Source organism: Telopea speciosissima, chromosome 1 (assembly GCF_018873765.1).
Source record: "Telopea speciosissima isolate NSW1024214 ecotype Mountain lineage chromosome 1, Tspe_v1, whole genome shotgun sequence".
NCBI classification, from domain to species: Eukaryota; Viridiplantae; Streptophyta; class Magnoliopsida; order Proteales; family Proteaceae; genus Telopea; species Telopea speciosissima.
Genome location: NC_057916.1, coordinates 77,850,071 through 77,872,639, shown reverse-complemented (window position 1 = coordinate 77,872,639; position 22,569 = coordinate 77,850,071). Strand labels below are relative to the sequence as shown.

At 38.3% G+C, this 22,569-nt stretch overlaps 2 pseudogenes; both read right to left on the bottom strand.

The window, feature by feature from the left end:
- Positions 1-709: 709 nt before the first annotated feature.
- LOC122655092 lies at positions 710-4,444 on the bottom strand (annotated as a pseudogene).
- Positions 4,445-14,989: 10,545 nt separating this feature from the next.
- Positions 14,990-18,029, bottom strand: LOC122655084 (annotated as a pseudogene).
- Between the last annotated feature and the right edge of the window lie 4,540 nt (positions 18,030-22,569).

Here is a 22,569-nt window from a genome sequence, read left to right as displayed (position 1 = left end):
AGATGAAATATCGATTTTACCCTCCTAGTATCATCTAAAGTTTAAAATGATTATTTTATCCTGTAGTAATTTTTAGGTAAAATTTAGGGTAAAATACACGTACCCCCTAGAATGCACCCAATATTCTTCGTACCCCCCTAAGCAGCTCAATATTTCACGTACCATCCCTCAATATTCCACGTATCACCCTTGCTCTACACTCCAAATGCCATTTAAGTCCACATTAGGTATTAAATGCTATAACATAATCAAACTACCATTTCTTCTATCTTTTCTAATCTTTGAAAAGACCTAATTGTCCTAACACATTTGTTAAAATTTAAAAAGACCAAAATACCCTCATCTTCCCCAAATCATCTTCTTTTACATACCTACCACCACCAACCATTAACACCATCACCATCCCACCGTGAAGCCCCACCTCACCATCTCTCCTCCCCTCCTCTACTTCCTCCACCTCTCGCAGCTACTCATCACTCCAAGTTGCAGCATCTCTGTCCAACTCCTTTCTCTATTTGAAATTTTCTGAAGGTGGTGGGGTCTTCTCTAAAAAGCAGAGATTTCGATTCAAATTGGTTTGCGAGTTGCAATTGCAGTGGTGGATGAGTAGATCAACTCACGTGACACGTCTCATGGGGATATCGAGGAAGCCTACCTGAAACAAACTGAGTTTTATATTTAAATTTTTGAAATGGTAATCTGTGTTTCCTTAATCAAGATTCTTTACAATGCGTTTCCCGATTTTCCTCATTTTTACCCAGAAAGAGCAAATCAAACACGAATACACGAGGGGTTTTGATATGTGGGGTAGTTCTTTTTCCGATCGAAAATCAAAACGCAGAGCATCAGTGATGTCTTCAGAGCTCCACCCTGCTTTTCTCAAAGAGTCGGAGAATCGCTCTACCTTGAGTAGCAGAGCATCCAAGACTGCTTGATTATCTAACAAAATCACGTCCCTTTCGAAAAAACTAGATGCTGATACCTGTACGATTTCCACTACATCTATTTCATTCCAACCACCTTCCCTCAAGATTGTTCCGATCCGCTCTAAATACACTTCAACCCATTTCGACAATTTTCCCCGAAATGTTGGCCGAGGAATCTCATAGTATTGATCGGAAGATAGAGAAGACGATAGAGATGACGAATTCCTCCGCCTTCTATCGATGGTTGCATCACTCCAGAACTCAACCCATTTGGGTGTTCTGCTCCCAGCGGCGCCCCCGGAATCTAAGCTTCTGCGGGAGTAATTAGATGAAAATGATAACGAAACTGTTGTCTTCTCACTGACCGAGCGCCGCTTTTTGAGGACGCAGGGATCGTTGTCCCATCGGAGCAGAGACTCCAGCTCGAAGAAATCAGATAAATCCGATCAGCAACAGAATATTCGATTCTCGTCGATGGAGAAGATAGGGTTTCCAGCCAAAGAGGGGTTGCAAGGGATGTAGAAGAGAGGGATCAAGATGGGTGCCTTCTTCAGTGCATTTCGAGCTTCGCGCAGAGCCTTCTCAGGGTCAGATGGCCGTGGGCCCCAAGACTTGGGCCATAGAGCGTTGCGTGCAATCTGAAAAGAAATTGCAGTGATTGGAACATCAAGACAGGCGTGGAGACGGGAGGCGTGAAAGTGGGGCTTCACGGTGGTGATGGTGTTAATGGTGGGTGGTGGGTGGTGGGTGGTGGTGGTGGTGGTGGTGGTGATGGTGGTGGTATTGGGTAGGTAAAGAAGATAATGATTTGGGGAAGATAAGGGCATTTTGATATTTTCAAATTTTAGCAAATAGGTCAAGGCAATTAGATCTTTTCAAATTTTATAAAAAATAGAAGAAAGGGTAATTTGGTCATTTTATTGCATTTAATACCTGGTGTGGACTTAAATGGCATTTGGGATGTAAAGCAGGAGTGGTATGTGGAATATTGAGCCACTTAGGGGTGTATGAGAAATATTAGGTGCATTCTAGGGGATACGTGTCCTTTACCCTAAAATTTATTAGGAAATACCATATTCTTCCCGTTGGAGCGTGAAGAACAGCTTTCTTCAAGCTCTGTTCTCCGACGTTTCCTAGAACTGCCTCTGTGGAGGCAACACCAGTTGGTATCAGGAGGTAATTCTTAGGCAGCCCACTCAAGCAAAAAGGCCTGAAGAATAAAAGAAAGTCATTCTTGTAGCAAGAGATTTGAGTTTCAGGTGAACCATCTGTTCATCACCTCAAAGGCAGAGCCCGAATTGCCCCCATTCTTTTGGGTCCAATCTTCATCTTATGATTGTTATTGTTCTGTCTGAGTTGTCCATGTAAAGAGGTTGAAAAACTAAGCTGATCCTTGGTGGAAATCATCATTTGAGAAAGAAAATACATTGTCGAGAGATCCCAATTTAGAGTTCCTCAAGCATTTTCCCCCCCCCAAAATGGAAGATGAAGTAGTGTAAGCCTTGCAGAATTAAACTTAACATTGTTGGTTTTTTACCCTTGAAGAAGGAGAAGGAGAAAGTAGTCTATTGGTAAGGGAAAAAAAATAAAAAAAGATAAATCCTCTTTTAACATAAACCTGAATAAGGTTGTCTTCAACCTTCGATCAAAAGTTCAAAACAGGGGCAGTAGAACAGATGGAGTTCGAAGATGAGAACTCCTTCCCACGACAACGGATGAGGCTGAAATTTCAGGTGGAGGAAACTGACTCGGTTCTCCACTGATTACAAACTCTAATAACACTAAACATCAACAACCGAAAGATAGTTATATCTCTGAAAAGACTCAGGCAGTTACACAGAAGACAGCAGTAGTTCCAGATTTGGTTTGCGCAACCCCTTATCGATTAGTATCTTTCGAATCAAATTTTTACGATGTATTTGCAAGAACTTCTTTCTTGAGAGAGAGTACTGCGATCAGATCAAAACCATCCGAAGTGGCTGGAAAATGAACGGAACCCTAGAAACCGAGCTTCGATTGCTCTGAAAAATGAAATCTCTTCTCTCTGAGTCTCCTTCTCTCAGACACATCCTTCCGCGAAATCAAAGCACAAATGGTGCCTTGCAAAGCCCCTTCCCTGTTCTTGCTTCTTCCGCCTTCGGACCTTGGAAGACGATGAAGAGAATGGTTGTTCTTTGGGGTTTTACCCTTAAGGGTATTATGGGAAATTCACCTATGGTAAGGGTAAATTTATTATTATGATAAAACTAACGGCAACTTAACCCTAAAAGGCTAACGGAGTGGACTAAGTTCATATATCTTCATAAAATAAGGATAGTCTATGCCTTTTTGACCAAATATAGTAAGTTTCAGATATACTGGATACTTTTATGGGGTGTCTGTGAAATTTCCCCTTAATTTTTTATTTCAATAATGGGATTTTGAATGTTAACTGATGCCCAGTGGGGGTGTGTGATTAGGCATGTATCTGCGTCCAGACTCAGTTTGGTGTGAAAAGACTGTCGCACCTTTACTATATTTTCTTTTGATGCCTTTCCAAAGGGGTGCGGTGGTCTTTTTGCGCCAGGCTATGTCTAGACGCAAGTACACGCCCACACACCACCGGTTAATGTTCTTTTCCCTTCAATTATTTTGAAAATGCAAATTCCGTATAAATGATACCATTTTTTTGTACATCAACTCGCGTGAGATTCTTTCTCACATAGGCCACTATGAAAATTATTTCCTCCAGTTCCTTGCCTATCCCAGTTCCCAGTTCCTCTAATAGGGGGTGGTGAACCCCACCTGGGCAGAGTGCTTGGACAGGGGTAGGGTCGTCATTTCAGGCCCCCTTTTAGAGGAACTGAGGAATTGGGTTGGATAGGGAGCTGGAGGTAGGGGTGTAAATGAATAGCTGAAATTCATTTTCGTATCCATGTCCGTATCCATTTGGTATTATTCGAATCTGTCCGAAAGCTAAATGGATGCGGATACGGATAGGCTATAGCTATCTGAAAAACTATATTTACATGTAAACGGATAAAATATCCGATCCGTATCCGTTTAGCACTATCCGAATTCGTCAAATAGCTAATCGGATGCGAATACAGATATAGCACTATCCGAGCCGAACCCGATCCGTTTATAGCCCTAGCTAGAGGAGATAAAGATCCGTAAGCAATGTGGCAAACTTCTTTTTTTTCAAAAAATGATCTCTAAAAATTATTTTTGTTCTCCCATTTACTTTTTTAGGACAAAGTGCACACGCTATCTCAAGAACTGCATGAGAGATGGATCTGACTCCTGTCTAGCCGTGGTGGGAGCTGAACCGTGTAGCACCCCCCTAAGATCCTTCCACCTGGGGAGGTTTACATCCAACGGTCATACATTTGAAATGAGGGTTTTAACCCATATTCACCTATCTTCCTCTCTCACCTTCTCCTTTGACAAAACCCATCCCGAATTCTCCCATATTCCATCCTCCTCTCCTCAAAACCCTCGTTTCTCTTCATCTTCCCCCTTTCTGCAAGAATCTCCATTGGCGAGGCTAACCAGGTATGAAGAGAAACGAGGATCCCTTACTTGCGTTTCTTTTTTCAATTAATCCTTCTCTTCAAATAAAGATCCTATAATTGATTGATAACATGGTCATATCCTACAAGTTTGGGCCCAATATACATTGCCACGTACACATAAATCCGTCTATTTTTTTTAGAACTTGTTTTGTACTGTTAGATGCGAATAAATTTACAATGCTTACTCAGTTCAACAGTCGAACTATACTCTTAGGCTACGTTTGTAAACGTCTGAACATCGTTTTGAACTGTTTTTCCTTTCTTTAAGAACAAAAAAACGTCAAATTATGTTTGGCTTAGTGCGCGTTTGGTAACGATTCCGTTCTGAGAACGGCTTTCTTCGATAAAATGATCTTTTTCTGTTTCTTCTTTGAAAGATCATTTTTGTCCTACTGTTGGGCGTTTGGTAAACCTGTTCTTAAACTGTTCTCGGGATCATTCCTAAACCAAATGGTGTTTGGTAAAACATGGTCTGGGACAGAAATTTAAAACTATTTTCATTATTTACATAAATGCCACTATGTTTTTCCTCACCAGTCAGTCTCCTAATTTAATACTATTGCCCATATTTATATAAATGTCAATATATTTTACATCACCAATTTCATCAATATCCATTTGACTCCTTAATAAACAGTAACAAAAATTTAAAGTTTTATATCACTAGTCTCCTAATAATTAAAATATTACATCATAAAGATTAGAAATCAAAGTCAACTGAATTTCAAATATTACAGACTGTGTCCATTAATGATAGTAATTAAATAACAACCACTTAAATTGGAGCAAGCCGGTGTTTTCTAGCCAACACGTTTGTAAGTCGGTTCCTAATATCGTTCATCTGTCTGGCTTGTTCCCTTTGACTCAATGATGAGGGTCCATTATACTCTTCAGGAGGTGGGTTTAACTCATCAGGATCTGGTTCAACTTCATCTCCACCAAGTTTGGAAAAATCTTTATCTAATTTTTGTTCATCTCTAATGTAGTTATGCAAACCACAACATGCAATGACAATGTTTCCTTGGGTCTTCACAAAAAAATGATGCATCTGTCTTAAAAGCAAGAATTTGTTTTTGAGAACTCCAAATGTACGTTCAATGACATTCCTCAAAGAGGAATGCCTGTAGTTGAACAATTCTCTAGCTGTTCTTGGAGTTCTTCCCGCACCTCTATAATCTGGAAGATGATATCTCTCACCTCTGAACGGTGTCAAATATCCTGTTTGATTCGCATAACCAGAGTCTACAACGTAATATTTGCCTACCAAACAAAATTACAATTAAAGTGATATATAATATGCATCAAAATATTCTATTTACCCTTTAACTGTATAAATAGTCACCTGGAGGTGGATGAGGGAAGTTAAACTTGGATTACTTCTTGCTGATTCAAAGACCCGACAATCATTGGCACTACCTTCCCAGCCAACATTCACAAATGTGAAGCGCATGTCAAAAGAACAAGCACACATGACATTTTGTGTTGTAATTCCTTTCCGATTTCGATATCGTGTTTGATCTTCCATCGGTACAATAGCATGGATATGAGTGCCATCGATGGCACCAATGCAATCCTATAGACATAAATCATTATTAATTTAGCTAAGTAAGCAAATATACATAGTTGAATATGTAATTGAAACATTCAATTTTGATTACCTTGAAATACGGATAGTATTTTGGGTTTGCTTCAATCTCAATAGGGATTCGATTGAATCTTGGTGGCCTGATTCTTTCCTTAGCTAATTTACGCATAGCTAGCAATACCATGTTGAAAATTCGGCTAATTGTTTCGCCAGAATGCTGAAATCTCTCTTGCACATCTCTATTACTTGCTCCCTTTCCTACTGTGAACAAAAACATTGCTATCTGTTCATCTACCCTAATATACCGAGTATCATTCAACCAACCCCTATTAACCATTAAACTACATAGGTTAACGAATACATGTCGTTCCATCTGATATTCTTGGTAACATCTATCAGAATGGCCATTCAATATCTCATTTACCATCATTGACCCCCGAAAGATACTATCCCTACATGGTTCTCTAGTATTGAGTGACGCTGCGGCCAATAATGTCACATACATAGTGATGATCATATCATCATCATCATCATTGGATGCCATAACTGCAAAATGTATGACAACAATCAAAATGTATGAAACAATCAACTATTTTTCAGCCAATTACATAAGTAAAACAATCAATTATAGGACTACATCATCAACATGGAAAAACAATAGAAAATAAACATATAGAATGGAAATCCATCCTAAATTGTTGATCAAAACAAACAAAACTTCATCCTTCAAAACTTAAAATATAGAAATGGTTTAACATAACCATTCACCAACACATAAAAACACAAGATTGTTTTTCCTAACAAACACAAAAACAAAAACAAAAAACAAAACAAACACATCAAAACAGCAACAAGTTTTTTGGACTGAAGATCAATCATCTAACATTTCAAGAAACCACTGCCTTCTCTCAGGAAGCGTTGCACAGAATGACATCCTCCAGTTTGGGTCGTCCCACATACGATGGATAGCCTTGAAGTACAATTCCCTTGACAAGTCTGGCATTGAATCCAGCAAAGCTTGACAACCAACTACACTATGGTCAACAACAGTTGGTTGACTATCAACTCCACTGTGGGCACTTCCAGTAGGTTGGTTGGATCGTGGTGGAGATGTAACTTCAGCATTTAAACCCTGCCCCATCCTCCAAGCACAAAACTTGTCCAAAGTCCTGAATGAGTTGGACATATCTGCAGTTAAACTCCTCTTCCTACGGCCAGTGGGTGTCTTATCAAGCTTGTGTTTGGCAGGACGATAATCCTCTGTCTCATCTATATCATCAAAACCTAGGCCCACAGGTGTTAAAGGATCAGGTGTCTGTTGACCATCATTTGCAGGATCTTCGGTCAGAGTCATATCGATAATATCATTAGTGTTGCAGTCGCTACCATCCCCACGTGCATATGAATCCCCAAAGATCACCTGCAACTCAGGCCAGTGTGGTAATCCATTCTTCTTGAATTTGGCCCACTTTGGGTTTGCCTGAATAGTTTATGATAACACATTAGACTCATCAGTTATAAATATAGAAATGATCACATATTAATGTTGTTGTTTACCTGTATAGCCATTGCCCATACGGTTTCGTTGTCAGCTGTGGCCGTTTTGGTGATTGGATTCCACCCAAAACCCGTAGTGTCTAGTAATTTCTTGAAATTGCTGTAGTCTGTACGCATCTTACACATCTTATTGCGTAATTGCTCCCTGGTGAATGGACGACCTACGGTAGCCTCTAGACGGACTTTGATATCATTCCAACCAGACTTGTTAAAAGTAGAATTGGTCTTGTTTCCCTTTTTAACATTGTCAACCATGAGGTTCACAAATTCATTGACCTCCATTGTGGTCCAATTTGCAGTGACTGAGTTATTAGCCATCTCTGACCTGACAATGTTAAGAAAATATAGAAATTATAAAAACAATAGGATATCATGAGTTTAAGGCTATAGTTGTTCAAAAACCTCAACAAGTCTTATAGCCCTAATCAAGGACAATGCTCACTCAACAACTAACACTTCTTCACATCTCCTTCCACTCAAAAGCTCCAATAAAACTACTCCAAACCCATAAACATCACTTGCCTTACAAACTCCCCCTCCTTCTTTCCAATACTCAGCATTTTATTTGGATCAGTTCACTTAGAAGAATCAAGTAGTATAGTTTGAAAGAAAACCAACAATGCACTTGGGAGGTATAGCCATTGCCCTTACTGAATATAAGTTGGTCCCCTGGCTGAAAACTTGGGATACAAAACATTGTAACAGAACTAGCGAAGAATTGAGGAATATATTATGCTGCTTGATAATGCAATTCAGGAATGCATATAACTTCTTTTTTGGTTTTGACAGGTGGCTTTTATTGGCTGAGATAATAATCTAATGCCATGGAGGAAGAAACAGAGTTTATTCAAACTTGAAAAGTGTGAAATTATAGAGCATACTGTGCAATACAAGACATTCATGTGCACAAAACTTGTGAAATTACAGACCATACTGTGCAATACAAGACATTCAGGTGCACAAAACTTGACTTCCATGTTTCATTATTATCAATACTTTCTCATATTGTATATTTCTGCCCCTTTTTTTTTTTTTAATGGAAGTGTACGGAATTTGAAATTATCAAATTGAATATTGAATTATTGTCCCCTTCTTTCCTTCCCCTCCCTCCCCCCCCTTCCCTTCCTTGCTTTTTCTCTGCTTTCACGTGACATAAATGATAAATGCTGAATCTTCCAGAAGATTATTTCAATTATTTTTAAGTTAATCAAAAGCAGAATTTTTATATCTTCTCACAAGTTACAGCTATGAGGTGGGTTTCCATTTTGACTACCAGGGCCATCAAGGGCCAAGATAAACCTGAACCTTAAATTAATGGGGTCCATCTTTTTTCTAAGATAAATATATCTCTGTACAGGCTAATATTTTCTATTTTTATAAACCAAAATTGCAATACAGAAGTAGGGTAATCCTAACAAAGATAATAGGTTCTGAAAAGTGATTTCACAATCCCCTTTACCAAAAAGAAAAGTGATTTCACAACAAACAGAGGTAATAGCATTATAAAATTGTTCTGAAACCCAAACTTGAGATCTAAAGCCGTTAAATAATGGGTGTGATGGTTCGGTTTGAGACTTCAAAGAACTATTTTATAGTTTACAGCTCCAAAATTTCACAACAAAAAAATGTAAATCAAGGGCTAAACAAACAAAACTCATACACACACAAAGATCCATTGATACAGAGCTACAGAAAATCGTGGGAAAACAAGGGCTACCTGCCAGGGGAGTTGAAACGCAGGGCTACTAAAAAAAGGGAAAATACAAATCTAAAAATAATAATGAAGGGCAGAAACGAATTTATAAAAGAAGAAGTAGAAGCAGAAGAAGAACGAAGAAGAACGAAGAAGTAGAAGCAGAAGAAGAACAAAGAAGAACGAAGAAGAAGAAGAAGAAGAATACCTAAGATGCTCTTCTTCCTTGAAGTTGTACTGTATTTTTCCCTAGTGCAGTGGCCTTCCTCCTAGCGGCTGAACTGGAGATGCTCTTCCTCCTTGCTATTGAACTGTATTTTTCCCTAGTGCAGCGGCCTTCCTCCTTGCGGCTGAACTATTTTTTTCCCTAGTGAAGCCTAAATATTTTATCGGGATTTCACGGACCAGGTTGCCCTAAAATTGATCTTGGGATTGAGAAACATGGTTACCCATGTTTCTCCAAACCAATCTCCAGACCAGCTTTGGTACCCGGTTCGTTCTTGGGAGTGAAAATCAGAATCAATTTTGCCAAACATTAGATTCCATTTTTCTGGTCCCAAGACACTCCCGGGCTTGAAAAACAATTCCCGAGATTGTTACCAAACGCGCCCTTACCGAGTCGTTTTTTTGATCTTTGTAGAACGAATCGGTGGATTTTTTTTGTCAAAAGAACGTTCTTTACAGACCGTCTTGGTACCATCTCCAAGACGGTCTGCTAAGAACAAAGAACGAAAGTTATCGCGATCAATCGTCAAAACCCGTGATTTTGGGTTAGAAGGAACTCAAGCTTGTGATATGGGGAAGAGAAGTAGCAGGCGAAGAAGGTAATCCCTCTCTCTCTCGCTACCTCTCTCTGTCTCGCTCTGTCTCACTCTCTCCCTCACTCTCTCTGTCTCGCTTTCTCTGTCTCGCTTTCTATCTCTCTCTTCGGTCTGGTTCGTCTTCCTCTTCCTCTTCGGCTTCCAGCTCGTGATATGAGGATTCTTTATCCTGGGCTATCGTATCCATCGACGATTCTTGGGAGAGAGAGGGCGATTGTTGTTAATTTGGAGCATATCAAGGCGATCATCACTGCTTCTGAGGTTATGGTGCTGAACTCCAAGGATCCCTGGGTTGCTCCCTTCGTTCGCGATCTTGAATCTCGACTCTGCAATTTCAGTGAGAAGGCAAGTGAGGGAAGAGACGGTGATACTGCAAAAGAGGCTATTGGGGGTATTGCCTCCGTCACAGCCCATCGTCGTTAAGGCGAAGATTGTGTCCAAGATTGCAGAGAAGAAGATCAAGGAATCCGGAGGAGCCGTCGTTCTTACTGCTTAGGAGGTTTAATTCTTCTGCTTGTTATTGATTAGGTTCTATAAAATTTTGGAATTTTTTCTTCTAATTTTGGTTATCTACAATAGAAACAGATTATTATTGCGGTAAAGAAAAAAAAAAAGGGTTATCGTTATCGTCTTCTGTCTTCTTTTGACTACCTTCTTCATCTTCTGTCTTCTCTCTTGATATCGTCAGCCATCCACAATTATTTTTCGTTAAAGAATCTATTGAAGCCCTAGAATTATTAATCCCCTTTTCTAACATTTTGTTTGATTGCAGGTTCTTTTCATCGTCTCTTTGCATACGAAATCGTCGATTAGGGCTGATTTGCATGTAAGGGATTAAAAAAAATCTGACGGAAAAAAATAGAATAAGGGAGAGGATGTATCCTACTTCAACCAGCTCTCTGTGTTGGTGACGGAAGGTAGAACCCTAAAGACCCAAATCCATTTCTTTCTGTGTTCTGTTTGTTTTTATGAGTAGTTCAGGTCAAGTTAGGATTATAATTTAGAGAGACTTATCTTTTAAGATTGCAATATGCCTTTCTTCCCCATGGTTAATGAAGTTGGATTGCTTTTACTTTCTTTGAATGGGCTAACATTGTGTGAGAAAACTTAAAAGAATCTATGTAAGAACTATTTTCTATTCCTGTCCTTGCTTCTGTGTCTATTGTGTTAAATTTTTTTTCCTTCGTCTCTTCCTGTATATTGTGTTTATGTTATTCTTGTTATCAATTAGATAATGATTGAAGACAAAATCTTTCACCTACTGATTCATCTCTGGAAAACCCATCTCCTATCAAGAGTCATTTTCTCAAATTTAAGAACATCCATTCTTGGTGCAATTGATCCAGTCAAGATAGGGTTTCTTTTCTTGAAACTAATTTCAAGTTTTTCCATCTAAAATCCTTTTCTCATAAGTTCCAATCTTTTACTTTTATGAAGACTTCTTCCATACCAATGAAATGCTTAATTACCGAAGATGTTTCAAGGTGAGTTTTGGGTTTTGAAGAGTAGGGCCCAAGGCTCTAACAGCCATCTCTAATTTGTATGAACTCGCATCATATTTGATACAGTCTCATCCTTGTTGAAAAGAAGACGAATAGAACATTACCCCAATTGATCCAGGTTACTACTGTGGTTTCAGAACTTCATTGTGATTCTAGATTCCATCCTAAAATCTGAAACACAGCACATGACTAAAACTGTCTAAACCTCAGTCAGTTGTGCATCAATGCGGATAGATAAATTTGAGCCACAGGAACTGGTTTAGTACCATCATTTGGAATCATTTTGATTTTCTTCAGCTAGTACCGAAAGTTTCAGTACATTCTCATATGCATCCATGTGGCCATTGAACACCATATTTATGGAAAATATAATATTAATTGAAGAGCAGATGGTTGTACTGCAGCCTCTGGGTGGCTTTGAAAAGCATTATCCAACTTTGCTGGGATTGATTTTCCTTTTCTGAAGTAACAAATTTTTAAGTTGGAGAGCATTTTTTGGAGAGTGACATGCATAACTATGGACTTCTTTGTTATATTTTTTACTTAACAAAGGGATATTTCTACTCATTAATTATCTATATATCCAGGCCACTTAAATGAATGGTTTAGTAACAAAGGGACATTCATCTGATGAGTGCTTGTTTCCCTGGTTCATCTTAGCTACTGAAATACCCTTTTGTCTCCACTGATTGAATACTACTTGATGGGTCTTTAGCTCAAATTGGTAGAGCTCTTGGAACATGCTCACATGAGCATGTTCCAAGGGGATGGTGGTTTGAATCCACCAAGGCCCTTTTTATTAAAATGTTTATAGCATAGTCAGTTATGGCACTAATCCACACGAACCTAATTTTTAACGGCATCTTTGAAATTTGATATATTTATATAATTACTTTGGTTATGTTAATGAGATCTTTTAATTTTATGCTAGGATGGTAAGAGAGAAAATGATTTTACAAATATTTTTTGGTATAATTTAGAAGGAAATGGCATTATTATAATTAATATCAAATAGGGAAGAACAGGTTTTACCAAATACCATTTTCGTTCTGAACGGCGTTCTTGAGACCGTTAGCAAACAGTCATTTTTAGTCTCAAAATGCCGTTCTAAACAAAGAACACCAAAGAACGTTTCTAATCAAGAATGGGTGTTATTTGTTTAGACATTTACCAAACGTAGCCTTAAGGTTCCCCACAGTAGGAGCATCCCAATAGGAAAACAACCTATTATTTAAGGGTGTCAACTCATACCCCATACTCTATACTGACACCGTATCGGTTATACTATATCAAATAAATTCGGCATAATATTGATATGAGATACTTACATCAAGTCAGTATTCAATATGGTATCGATATGGACACAACGGTAAAAAGTGAACTACACTATCGATAACGTACTGAATAGATATGATATGATATTAGTATAAAATACCTGTACTGATTGGTAATTTGGTATTCAATACAGGTATGAGGTAAATATAAAGTGTATCAAACCGGTACCGTACCAAATATTGGATATCGTACCGATTGACACCCTTACTAAGTTACTAGTGGCTATTGGGAGAAACCGTTCCTACACCATGTCCAGTGATGTCAACAACTAACCTGGATTGGCAATTTGGTCATAACATTGGATAGGTAAGAAATCCCTCGATATTCCAAAATAAGGGGTTTATGACCATTCACTGTGGACACTAAGGCACCGTTTGAGAACGTTACGCGTGTTTCTAGTTTGTTTCCCACTAAAAACATATTTGGGTGTTTTTATTCGTAAAATAACGTTTCTGGATTGCAAAATGGTGTTTGATAAACCTATTACAGGAACGTATCCACAATACTTTTGTAATGTAAAGGTGTTTGATAAAACCTGTTTCTGCAACAGTTTTGTAATGTTTACTATAAATTACAGAAATGTCATTAATACTATAATCCATATAAAATCATGATGTTAGGACATAAAAAGTTATTAAAAATCCAAATAAAGTGTTTATTAAAAAATAGAGACAGAGATGCACTAATAGGTTACTATAAATTACAGAAATGACATTAATACTACAATCCATATAAAGTCAATGATGTTAGGATATTAAAAGTTATTGCAAATCCATATAAAGTGTATATTAAAATAAAAGAGACAGAGATGCACAAAATGACTATAAGACCTCGAACAAAAGGCTGAGAGTTGTCATTCTAAAATTACCTTAACTGACCTTGCTTTAAATAGTTGAATAAAAAGGGTCTTAGTGGGTTTGAACCACTATCCCTTGGAACATGCTTATGTTCCAAGTGCTCTACCAACTTGAGCTAAAGACCCATCAAGTAGAGTTTGGAACTTACAACAAACCTTGAAACATTGACACAAACCTTGTTTCAAAGAGGATACTCAATGGGGTTTCTAAACACTCATCCCTCACATCCAATGTCTTCTTCTTCTCTTCTTCTAACGTACCAATGAACTGAATAGGGTTCCTAATGCAGGGGGATGCTCTGAAGTTATTGGATTGAAGAGACTCTTCTAGGCACCTTAATTCAAATGAACAATATCAAGAAAACTCAAGCAAAAGGATGCAATTCTTCAAGATTGCAAAAGTTGGAGGAAAACCAACGTTCAATTCATTCAACATATTCAGCCCATTACAATCAAGAGACTTAGTTTAAATAAAAGGAAAAATTACGTTTTCCACCCCTGTAGTTTGAATCTATAACAACTATCATCCCTATAAATTCATCTATTTCAAAAACCACACCTATATTTTGAAAAAATCTTACAACCGTATCCTTATCGGTAGATTAGAACAGTTAAGTGATGATATCAGTGCCCAATTTTAATTTAAAGGCCTATAACCCATTGAAAAGGTAAAATGACACTAATACCCTGTTCTTCTTTTTCTTCTTCTTCTTCTTCTTCTTCTACACCACCATCACCATCCACCGCCACCCAAAATGAGGAAAAGACAATAGCATGGCAGCGTTGGGGAAGAAAGCACTCCCAGTGGTGGCGGTGGCATTGATTCAGTTACTCAAGTTCGGTGCTTAAGCTTGCTAACCCAGACCCATCAGGAGAGCGGTCTCAAGGTGAAACTAACAGGCACTATGTTGAGTTTTGTTAAGTGAGTGGAATGAATCAAATCATTATGGAAGATTTTGATGGTATCTTCAAGGTCAGAATTTCTCAGGATCTTTTCCACTGAAAGAGGTCCACAAAGAATTTCTTCAAGAATCCCCGAATCAGAAATGTCGGTCATCGTATCAATTTAGAATTAGAATCAAAATCGTTTTCAAGAATCCCCAAACTGAAAAGAACCCAGAAAAAAAAAAAAACGATTAAATTTTTTAGAAAATTAGATTTCAGTCAAGTTCGATTTCAGATTGTCGGTTTGAATTGAATCGAAACGAGCTTAAACCATGCCAATCCATGTCATCGAGCAACAACTTCATCTTCGACAGCTCCTCAGTAACTTTCGCACTGACATTGAGATTGACATTGTACAAAGCATTGAACCAGAAAGTAAAGCATTACTAGGAGACGTTCCTTTGCTGCAATGTGTAGTGGAGTCTCACCATTGGAGTTCATCAAACCCTCTCCACTCCTTCTTCTCTCCGTTCTCCCTTTCCATTTCCACCATTCCAAAATCCATTTTCACCATAACCGAGAACTTAGCTCAGCCTCCATTACCCATCATACCATGGCCGAACCTATTTTCCCTTCCTATTTTCTTTTTCAAAGTGTCACCACCATCGCCTAAATCTCAGTCCCCATTTTTTTTTTTTTTTTTGGGTGAAAAAAATGTTTTTATTAATCAAAGAAAGCAAAAGGTCTGTACATCATATAGGAAGGGGGGCATAGTGGTTCTATTAGTGATAGAGAAAAGGGCTAAAGAGCATAGAGTGCGACACCATATATGGTTTTTGTGCTTAATATTTACACTTGAGAAGTTGGAGGTTAGTTCAGCCAGTTCTAGATAGGAGGGGAGAAGATTCCAAGGGATACTCTTGTCCTGTTGGGGGCTCAAAAAGCCGTGTAGAACACGGTTATTGATCCATATTTCTTTGAGATGGATTTTATCTGTCACAGCATGTTTTCCATCCCTGCAAGATTCTAAGTAGCTCAGCCTTCATTTCGTCGGTCGAACAAGAAAATCCTGCAGATGTTAAAACACTCTGGCCATCAAGCAAAAAGCAATAGCCCATCCTATTAGTCCTATGGAAGGTTCAGAAAGACTTGCGCAACATAAGACAGGTAATTTCACTTCAAGGTTAGTTTGAGAATTAGATTGAAAATCATTTTGCGTGCATGTGTGATGATCAATCAACTGAGTATTAATTTGTGGTGGGATTAAGTTTAGGTCCAGAATCTCAGTCCCCATTACCCATAACTGAAACCCAATTTCTGTTTATTGGTTTCGTCTGAAGATTTCAGACTGAAGGGAAGGGACGAGTGTTGATCGAGGCATATACCCTGTTGCTGTTCACCAAGAAGGTTTTAGCATGAAGGATAGGAGGAGGGTGGGGGCGGAGTTGCAGGAGGAGGAGGAAGAAGAAGGAGGGTAAATGGGTCATCTCACAAGGACCAAGGTTAGTTAAAAAAAATAAAGGGTAAATTACACGTCACCCCCTGGTTTTCAAACGAAACTCAGATCACCCCTTGGTTTTGAAAAAACTCAAATCAGCCCCTGATTTAGACCCCAATATGACAAATTAGTCCCTACCGTTAGTTTTATGCTTTAAGTGATGATGTCAGCCAGTTAAATAAATTTAAATCCCTAAACTACCTTTGACATCCAAACATAGATTTTGAAGGGTAGTAGTATAAATTTAATTCTAATGTTCTAGTACAAGGGTAAAATAATCATTTCACACCAATAACTAACAGCAGGCTAACACCGTTACTGTAGAGGGGGTGATTTGAGTTTTTTTCAAAAACAAGGGGGTGATCTGAGTTTCGTTTGAAAACCAAGGGATGATGTGTAATTTACCCTTTATAATAAAATACGTATCGCCACGGTTTTAGTGTTCGGATATCGGTCATCTTTAAAAGCGATACCATGTCAGCACGTATCTGCATGATTTTTTTTTTTTGGTAATAGGCATGATTCTTATACTAGCCATAGTTGGAAAACCATGTTTTCTGACTCGACTCGTCTTCTAGAAAAACCTGGTGACTCGGCCTTGTCAAACCTCGTCAAGACGAGTCATGCTTTTTATTGTATAATGCAATAAATATGTATAAATTAATAAAAAATCATAAAAATACAAAACAATATGGGAAAAATTCAGCACGTCAGATTCATGTGTTAGATCGTACGGTCTGAAAAGTATACCCAAAAATTGCTATACAAGGGGGATTCAGATCTTCTACGGTCTTGAGAGTGGCAGCCATCGTCCTGCCCTGGGCTCGACACATGTACTTATGAAAATCAAACGGTCAATTTTAAAATTTCAAATGTTGTTTGTGAAATTTGGTTGATCCCAACAAACCAAGCCGGACCGGTTGCAAACTAAAACCGATCAAACCCACTAGGGTTTTGTTTTGAAGAGAAGGGAAAATCGTTCGAGAAACCAGCTCGTCTTCTTCCTCTCACGCTCATGGAAACCTCTCTTCTTCCTCTCACGCATCTGGTTCTGATTTGAGTAGCAAAAATTGAAAGTTTTATTCCTCTCACGCATCTGGTTCCATTTGAGTAGCAGAAAAAAGGGGATTTTGAAGCCTTCCTCTCCAACGGCCGTTGTCTACAAATCGTAATTGTTCAAGAACATTTATCAACTTCTCTAATTCAAGAAACACTATTTTCAAAGCTTGATTCCATGATTTTCATCGCCACTAAAAAGTAAAAAACAAATGGGAAAGAAGTATTGAGAGAAAAAAAAAATTACAAACAAAAAGAACAAAGGGGAAAAAGAAGAACCCAATTACAGATTTCTCAATTCGAGCTTCTTCCAACAAACTCTCTGACTCCTCCATCAATTCATGGCTCAATCTAAACATCAAAATACAAAATTCCATCTGATTAAGAGCACCATCAACATCCAAATCACCTTCTCTCAACATAGACAATAATTCATCATCTTTCAAACCCTGCAACCCTAGTAAATCAGCGTTCCTCTTCAAGCTTTCAAACGTGATAGACTTCCTTGTTAGGGCCCATCAATAAATGAAACCCATTACAAAGCTCTCCAATCAATCCTTCCCCATCCAATTTCTCAGCCATAGTCGGCAAGAAATCTTCAAAATCAACTGCCTTTCGTCCTGCCATTCCTGAATCTTCAAGTTCTTGAATGAAATCGAGGAAGAGAAGACGAGAGAATTCAAACTGAATTAGGAATGAGGAGAAGTAAGAGGAGGAAAGAGAGCTAAATAATGGAGAAAACGAAAGGGGTTCGTGGAAAGAGAGTCTACGAGGCTGGGTGGTTTCTTTGGATTCAGAAGCGTGAGAGGAAGAAGACGAGCTTCCATACCCACGTATCAATCGACGAAGTCCTCGAGGTTGGGTGGTTTCGATTTGACTGGCCGGTCCGGCTGGTTTGCTGGGATCAACCGAATTTCACAAACAATATTTGAAAATTTTAAAACTGACCATTCGATTTTCATAAGGACACGTGTCGAGACCAGAAGCCAGGGTAGGATGATGGCTGCTACTCTCAAGGCCGCAAAAGATCTGAAGACGAGAAAACCCTAGTTATTTTTAGAAACCGTATCTTTGAAACCCAGATTGTGTTTGGTTGAAGGTGTCAAATGAGTCGGATTCTTAAATTGGATTAGCTTCTTAAGAATCTGGTTCATGTGGATTTGGATTCGGATAAAAAACCTGTTTGGTTACCCTGGGTCTGTCAAGTGGAATCCAATCGAGAAACTGTTTGGTTGCCCTGGGTCTGTCAAGTGGAATCCTTCTGAATCTATATGTAAGACTGTTTGGTTACCCTGAGTCTTTCAGTTGGATTTTACTTGCATTTTGTCTGGAAAAATATTTTAACCTTGCTTTGTTATACAACATATGCATACATTTAATATGACTTTATAAAAAATAAGATAATAGAAAATTTGGATTAAAATTCTCAAAAGAAAGTCTTTCCCAATTTTTCATATGTCCATAAAAATTACAAAATTAGCACTAATTGGTGTTATGTTACTTAAACAAAGCAAAACTCATAGTACGGGCATTTTCAAACAACAGAGATCTCTACATGTGGTAAAAAAATCCATATCCATTTAATTTAAGTACATACATATAAATTTTTTATCAAATTTCAAAAATATCATTAAATTTGGGTTTTTGTGTGGATTAGTGTCATAACTGACTATGCTATGAACAGTTGAATAAAAAGGACTTTGGTGGATTCGAATCACCATCTCTGGAACATGCTCATGTTCCAAGTGCTCTACCAATTTGAGCTAGAGACCCATCAAGTGGAGCTTGGAATTTACAAATAACTAAAATAAAAGAAAAGACTAACAGAAAACAAATCCTATGCTTCCACGATACTCATTCAAAGCCTTTCCAAGTAAATTCTCCAATTCTGAATTGAAGCCCACAGATCACAAGAACCATTGGTCCAGTAAGTCCAGAAATGAAGAGAGAGCAGCCACTTGCATTGCACTTTTTTATTGCTTTTATCGAATTTTGGGTTCTTAGTTAAGTAGCTACTAGGAGAATAAGATTAAATGTTTATAGTTACCAATGAAATGCCATATTACACATTAAAAAGAATATCACCCCTTTAGAATTACATTAAAAGAGAAAAGGGAAATTTACACATACTACCCTTGAAGTTTGACGAAAGGATATTTTCACTCCCCAGTTTTGGAAAATTCTGCGTACCCCCTTGAGGTTTGCAAACGGTAATAAATAAGTTCATTCCGTTAATTCATGACTAACACTGTTAAAAATTAAATTTGAACTAACGGAATTGCCCTTACAAGAAAAAACACATAAAAAAAAAACACATGCAACTCATCTTCCCCAATCGATTTTTGTTGGTGAATCTATTTGGAAAAATCCTTTTTTTTTCCCCTGCTAAATTAGGTTTTTCACCTCTAAACTTAGTCAGTCTTCTTCGAGTTTTACTTCACCTAGGTTAACGTTCTTGTTTTCTGTAAGCAACTTTGTTCGGATTTCTGCTGTTGAGTTCTTGGTTGTGCTCGAATGTTAGGCTGGTGAAGCATAGTTTTTCACAGACTGGGGTTTATGTCTGTTTAGAGTGTACTGAGTGTTTAAAACTTTGGCTCAAAGCTTTTTGAATTTTTTTTGTATCTGGAATTTCCTCCAGTGGAATTTCTCATTGCAGTTGGTGTTTGTAGTAACTATCTCACTTCAATGTGATGATTTTCAGGTGTCAGAGCAAAATCTCAGCTTTTTGTTTCAATATCCAAAAAGCTTATGATTGGGGCTTTTTCTGGTCTTCATTCGATTTCCTCTTTCTGAGGCGTCTTCTCCGGGAAAGGGGTTGCAGAGCTAAGATCCAATCCTCTGTGGTCACCGTTGTTAGAGGTCTCCCTCTGTTCCTTCTCTTTCTTTTTTGAACCATCTCGTCGCTCTTCTCATTTTCCTACAGAGCGAAAAGATGATAACTCGATGAGGAGAGAAAATGAGAAGGGGAAACCCAAATCGAGTTCTTATTAGGAGCTTTCCTCCATGTTGCAAATTTGCAATAGGGTATAAGGGATCGAACTGATGCAGTAAAAGCTTAAAATATAAAGATTAGGATTGTAAATGGGAGAAAAAAGAAAAATATGGGAAACTGTCGGCTGTCAACACCTCGTGAAGGGAACTTACATTAGAAGACAAAAGGATATTTGGGACTTGAAATATCCCTAGTATCGATTGGATCTACGTCTTCTCGGTTAGATGTTCTTAGATTTTAGGGGTTAAGCTTGTAGCGATGGTGGTCATTACTCGTGAATTTGGGTTTGGTGTTCCTTATTATTATTTTTTTGTAAATTGATTCTCTCTGGGTTTGCAGAGAATAGATTTACAGGGGAAGAGAGAGATTTACAGTGGAGTGCTTCAAGGAGATGGGTTTTGGGTTGCAGAGTGTGGTTCTTTGTTTTTTTTTTTTTTTGGTAAATTGATTCTCTCCGAGTTTGCTGTCCCCTCCGGTGGGTTCTCTTCTCCTTCTACGGCTACCACCACTGGTACCGCTGCTGTCCCCTTCGGACACCATTGCTTTGTACGGGCATCAAAGGAAAGACAGGGAGTGTTGGTGAACAAATTAGAGTTTAGGGTTAGGGTTTGAGGGTGGAGTAGAGAGTGATGGTGAAGATGGTGATGATTTGGTTCAGGCAAAGAGGTTGAAGAGGAGTAATTGAGTGGCAAACGTTTTAACGAATCAATGGGGGCACTGGGATGGTTGCAACTCATCTTTCCCAATCGAATTTGGGGAAGATGAGTTGCAGGTTTTTTTTTTTTTTTTGTGGGTTTTTCTTAGAAGTGCAATTCCATCAATTCAAGTCTAATTTTTAACAGTGTTAGTCATGAACTGACGGAATGGGCTTATTTGTTACCGTTTGCAAACCTCAGGGGGGTACGTAGAATTTTTCAAAACTAGGGGGTGAAAATATCCTTTCGTCAAACCTCAAAGGTGGTATGTGTAAATTTTCCAACAAAAAAAAAAAGGGGGAGAAAACTGCTATTATTAGGTACCAAGAATAAACCATGGATCTATTTGAGTATTGAAAAGGAAAAACATAGCTAGGCTGAAAGGACTCATAGTAATGTAGAATAGCCGGGCTACAACCAATTCTACAGGAGGATCATAAACTCTTCAATGAAGAAGAGCATCCACAGGGCATTTTGATTCTTTCTTCAATCAGCAACTATGGTAGCATGAAATCTTCTATTGAATGAATGAATCCCAGCAGTAGTTTGAAACCTCAGTTGATCTTAGATTTGCAGGGAAATAAAAACCGGAAAAGAAATAAAGAAGAAAATAGAGATGAAGGATAGGATTGGATCCCACTCTATCCCGGGTCTCTCACCCATGGCCTCTCACTGTAGCTCTCTCTCCGAGGCTCCGAGCAACTGTCTCTCACAGTCACCGCATCTCACAGCAAAACCACAATAAGATTTCTCTTTCTTTTTTTTCCCTTTCTTAAACTTGACTTGACTATTTCAGCCCTAACTTCTTTATTTATAAGCTTCAGATCGATTACATAAAATGTACCGTCCTTGCGTGGAAAGGAATCCCTCACAAAATCCCAATCTAATTAACAAACTAAGAGTCCTAGAAAAGAAAACTACCAATTACATAAAACAACCTAATAAATAGGAATTAATCTTTAGCTAATAAAATCCCTCACGAAAGGAACAAAACTTCCCTAAAATATAGCACTAATACAAGCTGTCAAATCTTCTATATTCTTCTCCATGTATTGGCCATAGGCCCACTTCAATATTCTGGAAATTAATACCCTTTAACTGCTGGTCAATAGATAATATCTTCCCTAAATAAGCTGGGTTGATGGGGGGATGAACCTGGACAGGTTGCTGTGCTCTTCTTTCAACAACCATTGATCTACATCACACAGGTGTTGCAAAATTGATAAATTTAAGTAAAAGCAGTAAGTTCTAGTCTTAGGTTTGAAAATTAGAAAACTTCATAGAACTTTTGGTGCTTAGTAATTTAGAAAATCTAAGGTTTATAAGGTTGCTGTTTTGCTCAAAAAGGAAATCAACTTTTGGGTGTTATAAAATCAGAGGAGTTCGATATTTCAAAGCATTTAGGATGTGGGACAAACTATATATTTCAAAGCCTGGAATTCCACCAACTTCGGCATTATTTCTTCTCGTGTTTCCTCTTGTCGAGACAACCTCTCCGCCATCCAACTTCGCCTCCAGTCTGACCCCCTCAACCCCTCCCTTACTGAAGAAGAAACCATTGCTGCTTCCGAGGTTGCCTCCTCTCTCTCCCAAGAAGAAAGCTTCCTTAAGCAG